Here is an 8,304-nt window from a genome sequence, read left to right on the forward strand (position 1 = left end):
AAGTTGAAGGATATATCCATCCTGTTTACTCATGACGAGAAGTCTCGCTATTTATATATCCTTAAGATATTCCCGTTCTCATTAAAGGGTGATGCTAAGACTTGGTATAATTCTCTTGCTCCTGGTTGTGTGCGTAGTCCCTAGGATATGATTTATTACTTCTCTGCTAAATATTTCCCTACTCATAAGAAACAAGCTGCCTTGCGGGAAATATATAATTTTGTGCAAATCAAAGAAGAGAGTCTCCCACAAGCTTGGGGGAGGCTTCTCCGGTTACTTAATGCTTTGCCTGATCATCCTCTTAAGAAAAATGTAATACTTGATATCTTTTATAATGGACTAACCGATGCTTCCAACGACCACTTGGTTAGTTGTGATGGTTGTGTTTGCAGGGAAAGAACAGTCAACGAAGCTGAAATACTATTGAATAATATGTTGACTAATGAAAATAATTGGACTCTTCCCGAGCCAGTTCCTGAAGTAATTTCTGAACAAATTGAGCCAACTCCTAAGCCTATTCCTAAACCCACTCCGAAGAAGAGAGGTGTTTTATTTCTCAGTCCTGAAGATATGCAAGAGGCAAAGAAATCAATGAAAGAAAAAGGTATTAAAGCTGAAGATGTTAAGAATTTACCACCTATTGAAGATATACATGGTCTTAATTTACCGCCTGAAGAACCACATTGTCTTGATAACCCGACACAGGTAGTAAAGGTAAATTCTCTCTATAGATATGATAAAGTTGAAATACCCTCTACTAAATTTCATAGCCCATGCTTGGATGAATTTGATGACTTTATGGCTAGACAAGAAAGTTTTAATGCTTATGTTGGTAGAGAGTTAAAGAATAATGCTTTCGAGATAGGACGCGTAGGTGATAATCTGGCTAGAGTTAAAGATGAACTTCACCGCGTTAGCAAATATGCTTCTATGGTTGCTACTCAAGCTGAGCAAGTACTCAAAGCTCAAAATGATTTGCTTGATGAGTTGAATAATAAAAATGACTTTGTCATTAGAGTGGCTACTAGAACTGGTAGAATGACTCAGGAACCTTTGTATCCTGAAGGCCACCCTAAAAGAATTGAACAAGATTCTCAGAATAATAATCTAGATGTTCCTAGTTCTTCTAAGAAGAAGAAAAGGAAGAATGATAGGACTTTGCAAACTTCTAGTGAACCTGATGTAGAAACACTTGAGAACCCCAATGATACTTCTATCTCTGATGCTGAAACACAATCCGGAGATGAACATGAACCTGATAATAATGCTATTAATGATGTTCATGTAGATGCTCAACCTAGTAATAACAATGATGTAGAGATTGAACCTGCTGTTGATCTTGATAACCCACAATCAAAGAATCAACGTTATGATAAGAGAGATTTTGTTGCTAGGAAGCACGGTAAAGAAAGAGAACCATGGGTTCAGAAACCCATGCCCTTTCCTCCTAAACCATCCAAGTCAAAGGATGATGAGGATTTTGAGCGCTTTGCTGAAATGATTAGACCTATTTTCTTACGTATGCGCTTAACTGATATGCTTAAAGTAAATCCTTGTGCTAAGTATATGAAGGATATCATCACAAATAAAAGAAAGATACCGGAAGCTGAAATTTCCACCATGCTTGCTAATTACACTTTTAAGGGTGAAATACCAAAGAAACTTGGAGATCCGGGTGTGCCAACTATACCATGCTCCATTAAAAGAAATTATGTTAGAACTGCTTTATGTGATCTTGGAGCCAGTGTTAGTGTTATGCCTCTCTCTTTATATCGTAGACTTGAATTGAATAAGTTGACACCTACTAAAATATCTTTGCAAATGGCTGATAAATCAACTGCTATACCTATCGGTATTTGTGAGGATGTGCCTCTTGTGGTTGCAAATGTCACTATCTTAACGGACTTTGTTATTCTTGATATTCCTGAGGACGATAGTATGTCTATTATCCTTGGTAGACCTTTTCTTAATACTGCAGGGGCTTTTATTGATTGTAACAAAGGCAATGTCACTTTTCATGTTAATGGCAATGAGCATACGGTACACTTTTCGAGGAAACAATCTCAAGTTCATAGCATCAATTCTATTGAAAAAGTTCCAACTATCATTTTTGGAGATTTTGAATTTCCTCTCCCTACTGTCAAGAAAAAGTATGATATTCTTATTGTTGGGGATTTTCATATCCCCCGTTGAGGTAACTTAGTGTTATTCGAAATTTCTCTGGTTCCGTGTTATTCGGAATGAGTTTGTTAACAAGACTTGATCAACCTTGTTAGCGGGTTCATTTTGATGACCACGAGATGGACGAAACTAGAAGGCACAACCTTCTGTACCCTCTTTTTACTTTCCGTTTTTAGAATAAATAAAGCAAAAACAGTACTATCCCTCTATTTTCTGAATTATCCATGCATTAAAAAATAGTCCAAAAATAAAAGTGCTCCAAATGCCCTGCAAATTTAGTATGATTTTTTCTAGAATATTTGAGGATTTTAGGCACTGAAAACACTGCAGGAGGGGCAAGCACCAGGCCACGAGAGAGGAGGGCACGCCCCCCTTAGGGCGCCCCCCCCCCTCCCGTCTCGTGGGCCCCTGGTGGCTCCCCTCCACTTATGCCAGCACCCACACACTCCATCTTCTACCCCAAAAAATCCCCATCCAACTCAAGCACGAGTTCTAGCTCGTTTTGCTGCGATTTTCGATCTCTTAGCTCAAAGCTCCATTCACAAAACTGCTTTGGGAGATTGTTGCTTGGTATGTGACTCCTCCTTTTGCCAAATTATTATTCATTGAAAATTTTTGCTGCTTAGGTGACCATGTTCTTGAGCTTGCATGTTAAATTTTTGATGTTCCAAGTAATTCTAATTCATGATATGGGCTCTAGGCACTTGTAGGAGTAGTTGCTATCAATCTTGTTTGGTTTTATGCACTTTTATTTTGAAGTTACTAAAAATTTCAGAAATTTTTAGAAAAAGAAATATGCTTAGGAGAATGTACCAAGGTGGTTCCTCGTCAAAGAAAGGGCCAAGGATTGCTATACGTGAGCAAGACATTGAATTGCCGAGGGATGCATATGTACGGGCTTGTGAGTGGCCATACGATGATTTTATGGTTGAAGCAGGCTTCAAGGAGGAATTTGACGCGTATGTGCGTAATGCTGAGTTGGAGGACTTCTTACAAGATAAGTGTCCTCAGTACTATCAATTGACTGATTCCTTTGTGAGGAGGTTTAAATATAACTGTACGTGTAATTCTCCTAGTGTCCTATTTGATATTTATGATACATCTTACATCATGGACTTAGAGGATTTTACAATTGCTTGCAAACTCCCGCAGTGGGGTAATATTAATGATCCTCACAAATTTGAATTTAGAGATTTTCTTTCTAGTATTACTGTGGGAGAATCTAGGGATATAGCACAAGCTACCATAGGGAGCATTCATCTTACTTCTATACATTATTTTGCTCTCTTTATTGGTAGATATATTAACGGTAAGGATGAAGCATGTCACATGTGTGTACCTGATCTGAGTATCCTCAAGAGTGCGGTGTTCGGTTTTAAAGGTTATAACTTGGGGGCAATAGTTGCACGTAGGTTGCAGAATAATAGTAGAAAGGGAGATTTCTTTGGAGGAATTTATGCAACCCGTGTGGCTAATTTTCTTGGTATAGCCCCACGAGAAGGAGATATGATAATACCTCCTGTTTATTTGGATAAAAAGAAGCTATGTTTAGTCATCATTTTCTTGAGAGGAATGAACAATTCCTCCATTATCGACTAATCTATGATAGACACAACGCCGTCCCTGTTACTCTTCCTGCTCCCTACCTTTTTGATTATCAGGCAAAAGGAAGATATGTTGTCACCAGAGAGGAAGCAGCTGAATACGAGAGGGGAGTGGATGCAGCTCGCCAACACCCTGTAGCTCAGGAGGCGGTTGCCGTTGCATCTCAATACAACCCCGGTTTCACTTATGGATATCAGCCAGGCGATCCTTGGTATTAGACCAACTTAGGCCAAAATCATAAGCTTGGGGGAGTACGTATTTCTCACCGACTTTACATTCATGTTCACACACTAGTCGTCAGTGCTCACACTCTTTCATTGTATTATCCATGCTAGTTTAAATTCCTTTTTCTAGTTTTCTTCTTGTGTGCTTGATAAACCTTGAGAAAAACAAAAAAATAGTTAGTTTAATTTCCTTGCCTGTAGTAGGAATTTAAATGAAAACTCACAAAGATTTCTCGTTCTTCTTTTACTTGTTGGGAGCTTTCCCGTGTAACTAGTTTTATTTTCTTTTCTTTCCTTTGGGGGTCGAGAAGACCATATTGAAAATGCTTAGTGACTCTTATATGCATGATTGTTTATTTAATTTAGAGCCCATATTACTTGTCTCCTCTCGTGAGTTGAATGCTTGCATATTCCAGCTTAGTCCAATGGACGTGCACTCTTATTATTATACACATCGTTCGGTTGTGCAAGTGAAAGGCAATAATGATGATATATGATGGAATTATTGGGATGAGAAAAGCTGGTATGAACTCGACCTCTCTTGTTTTTGTAAATATGATGAGTTCATCATTCCTGAGTCAGCTATTATGAAGTAAACATATTTGCAATGACATTTAGAGATTATAGTTACTTGTGCCATGCTTGATTAGCTATGAGTTATAATGGTTTACCTTGTGTGCCAACATGCTATTAGAATGATTATGATGTGATATGATGGGATGGTATCCTCCTTTGAATGAATCGAGTGACTCAACTTGGCACATGTTCACGCATGTAGTTGAATCAAATCAACACAGCCTTCACGATATTTATGTTCATTGTGGATTATATCCTACTCATGCTTATGCTCGGTGTGAATTAATTTTAATGCATGCTTACGACTGTTGTCGCTCTCTCAGTTGGTCGCTTCCCAGTCTTTTGCTAGCCTTCACCTGTACTAAGCAGGAATACTGCTTGTGCATTCAAACTCCTTAAACCCCAAAGTTGTTCCATATGAGTCCACTATACCTACCTATATGTGGTATCTACCTGCCGTTCCAAGTAAATTTGTATGTGCCAAACTCCAAACCTTCAAATGAAATTCTGTTTTGTATGCTCGAGCAGCTAATGTTACAACTAGGGCTGCCTATATCTTCCATGCTAGGTGGGTTATTCTCAAGAGGAGTGGACTCCGCTCCTCATTCACGAGAAAGGGCCGGTAAACGGGATGCCCAGTCCCACGATCCAAAAAGATCAAAGCAAATCAAAATAATTAAACAAAACTCCCCCATGGTTGTTGTATGTTGGAGGCACTCGTTGTTTCGAGCAAGCCATGATTGATGCTTGTTGGTGGTTGGGGGAGTATAAACCTTTACCATTCTGTTTGGGAACTGCCTATAATGCATTTAGTATGGAAGATACAGCCATCTCATAGGTGTTGCGTTGACAGCAAATGTATGCCACTCAAAATGTTATTCAATCTCTATTTTAAATATCGAGCTCTCGCACCTCTACAAATCCCTGCTTCCCTCTGTGAAGGGCCTATCTATTTATTTTTTTGTTGAGTCATCATCCTTCTTATTAAAAGCACCAGCTGGAGAGCATACTGTCATTTGCGTTCATTATTATTGTTTTGTATTGTGTATGACTTGACCGGATCTCTTTTACCATGAATTACAATGTTTAGTCAGTCCTTGATCTTTAAAGGTGCTCTGCATTTATGTTTTGCAGTCTCAGAAAGGGCTAGCGAGATACCATTTTGTTATATCATGTTATGATTGTTTTGAGAAAGTGTTGTCATCCGAGTTTTATTATTATTGCTCGCTAGATGATTATGATGTTGATATGAGTAATTGTGAGACCCAAGTGTTATTGTTAGTATGGTTAGTTCATAATATTTGCTGAAAATTGAATGTTGGCTTTTCATGTTTACAACAACAAGAGCAAACAGAGTTTGTAAAAGTTTTTCTTTATCACTTTCAGTTTATCAACTGAATTGCTTGAGCACAAGCAAAGGTTTAAGCTTGGGGGAGTTGATACGTCTCCAACGTATCTACTTTTCCAAACACTTTTGCCCTTGTTTTGGACTCTAACTTGCATGATTTGAATGAAACTAACCCGGAATGACGCTGTTTTCAGCAGAACTGCCATGATGTTGTTTTATGTGTAGAAAAGAAAAGTTCTCGGAATGACCTGCAAATCCACGGAGGCACTTTTTGGAATTAATAAGAATTTCTGGGCGAAAGAAATACACCAGGGGGCCCAGGGCCTGTCCACGAGACAGGAGGCGCGCCCCCCTATAGGGCTCGCCCCCCTATCTCGTGGGCCCCCTGGACCTCCACCGACCTCAACTCTAACTCTATATCTTCCGTCTCACGGAGAAAAAAATCAAGGAGAAAGTTTCACTGCGTTTTACGACACGGAGCCGCCGCCAAACCCTAATCTCTCTCGGGAGGGCTGATCTGGAGTCCGTTAGGGGCTCCGGAGAGGAAGATTCGTTGTCGTAGTCATCATTAACCATCCTCCATCACCAATTTCATGATGCTCAGCGCCGTGCGTGAGTAATTCCATCGTAGGCTTGTTGGACGGTGATGGGTTGGATGAGATTTACCATGTAATCAAGTTAGTCAACTTCAACCTCAATGAGATGCCTCCGTATCATTGAGTCGAGTAGAAGTCGACTTCAACCTTTCTCCACTTAGATCTCAATCCATTCGGGGGCTAATGACTAGGCCTGACCTAGACAACCCACCCAAGGACACTGACCTACAGTCAAAAGCATTCAAGGACCAACAGGGAATACCGACTAGAATCACCCCGAAGTGCGATTCACTCGACAGAAGACTCCACTCGGATACCCCAATTCCACTCGACCACAGCATAGTCACACGACCATATGAAGAACCACTCGATGTGTAGAAGATCTAAAGTCATCCCAAGATGGCAACGGTCAGGCGTTCACTCTGTAGTCTTAATGATCATTTATGACAGGCGTTACCAGTAACGCCTCATCTTAACTCACATTGAACCCTATAACGGAGGTCTGAGAGGGTCCTCGCGCACTCTATATAAGCCACCCTCCTCCTCTGACACAAGGGTTCACACCCCTTGTAACATTCACACATAATCCAGTCGACACAGCCTCAGGGCACCGAGGCGTAGGGCTTTTATTTCCTCCGAGAAGGGCCTGAACTCATAAAACTTGTGTGTACAACCTCACCGTAGTTAGGACCTTGCATCCTACTACGTGCCCTCTATTCTTACTATCAGACTTACTCCCACGACAGACGGACCTTCCTTGGACACCGGGCTTTCGAGTTGGGCTCCCCATGCCCAGGTCGATTCAAGACGTAATATGTGTGCAGAAGGGGTGGGGCAAAACAATAGTGGGCTGAGATCTCGATCATGGCAAAGAAATCTTATCAACCCCTCTCGCACGTTATTCTCCTCCATTTCATAGACATCTGATAAAACTTGCGCACACAAACACACATAGGACGTTAGGGGGGAGAATGGGTTATCTGTGGAAGAATGATTTTAAACTTGCTCATCCACATGGAAATGGTGGTGCTCGATCTCCATTCTCATGCATCGACAAAGTTCGGGGAGCATTTGCTGCTTGTCCCATCAAACAACCTTTCGCCATCACGTCCTAGGCAGATTAATTTGGGCACTGTGGATGAAAGCAACGAGGAACAACAAGGTGATGGGGGTAGGAAAACATTTTTTTCCTTCGATAGCCGTTTTCCCTACTCAAATCCAGGGCAAACATGTTTTACATTACAATATAATGGTTTTGTACGTTAACCGATGTCGAGACATGGAGTTGTCGTCAATAAAAAATACTTTTCATTTAATTTAGCAACGCACATTTAGTGTAGCTAAGTGCAAAAAAAGCTGGTCGTACACGCATTATCGGTATACAAACGCTTGTTAGAATATATTCAAAGGCTTGTTAAACATCAACATGGATGAATGGATGATCATGGCGTGACTCGGACATAGTAGTAGTAGAGATACTAATTGGTGGTTAATTCCGTGATGGTACGGTTTGATTCTCGTGACTGCTCAGTCCAGCTAGCTTAGCTATCTGCTGACCAGTTACCCCATTTGGTTGTGAGGGATCCCAGCGGGATACCCGCCTTTTCCCCGGTTGGGTAAATCACGTGTTGAGTTCGCCCTGGGCAAGCAAACAACGCCGTTTGGTTTCGCGCGAGTGGGGAATAACCCTGACCTTTTCACGGCCCATCCCCGGGTAGATCTCCCCTGTATCGACTGGTCGGGGAGAAAACCCTCTACTCGTTCGCTCGCTCTC

The sequence above is a fragment of the Triticum dicoccoides genome, chromosome 4A (genome assembly GCF_002162155.2).
Source record: "Triticum dicoccoides isolate Atlit2015 ecotype Zavitan chromosome 4A, WEW_v2.0, whole genome shotgun sequence".
In the NCBI taxonomy this organism is placed as follows: domain Eukaryota; kingdom Viridiplantae; phylum Streptophyta; class Magnoliopsida; order Poales; family Poaceae; genus Triticum; species Triticum dicoccoides.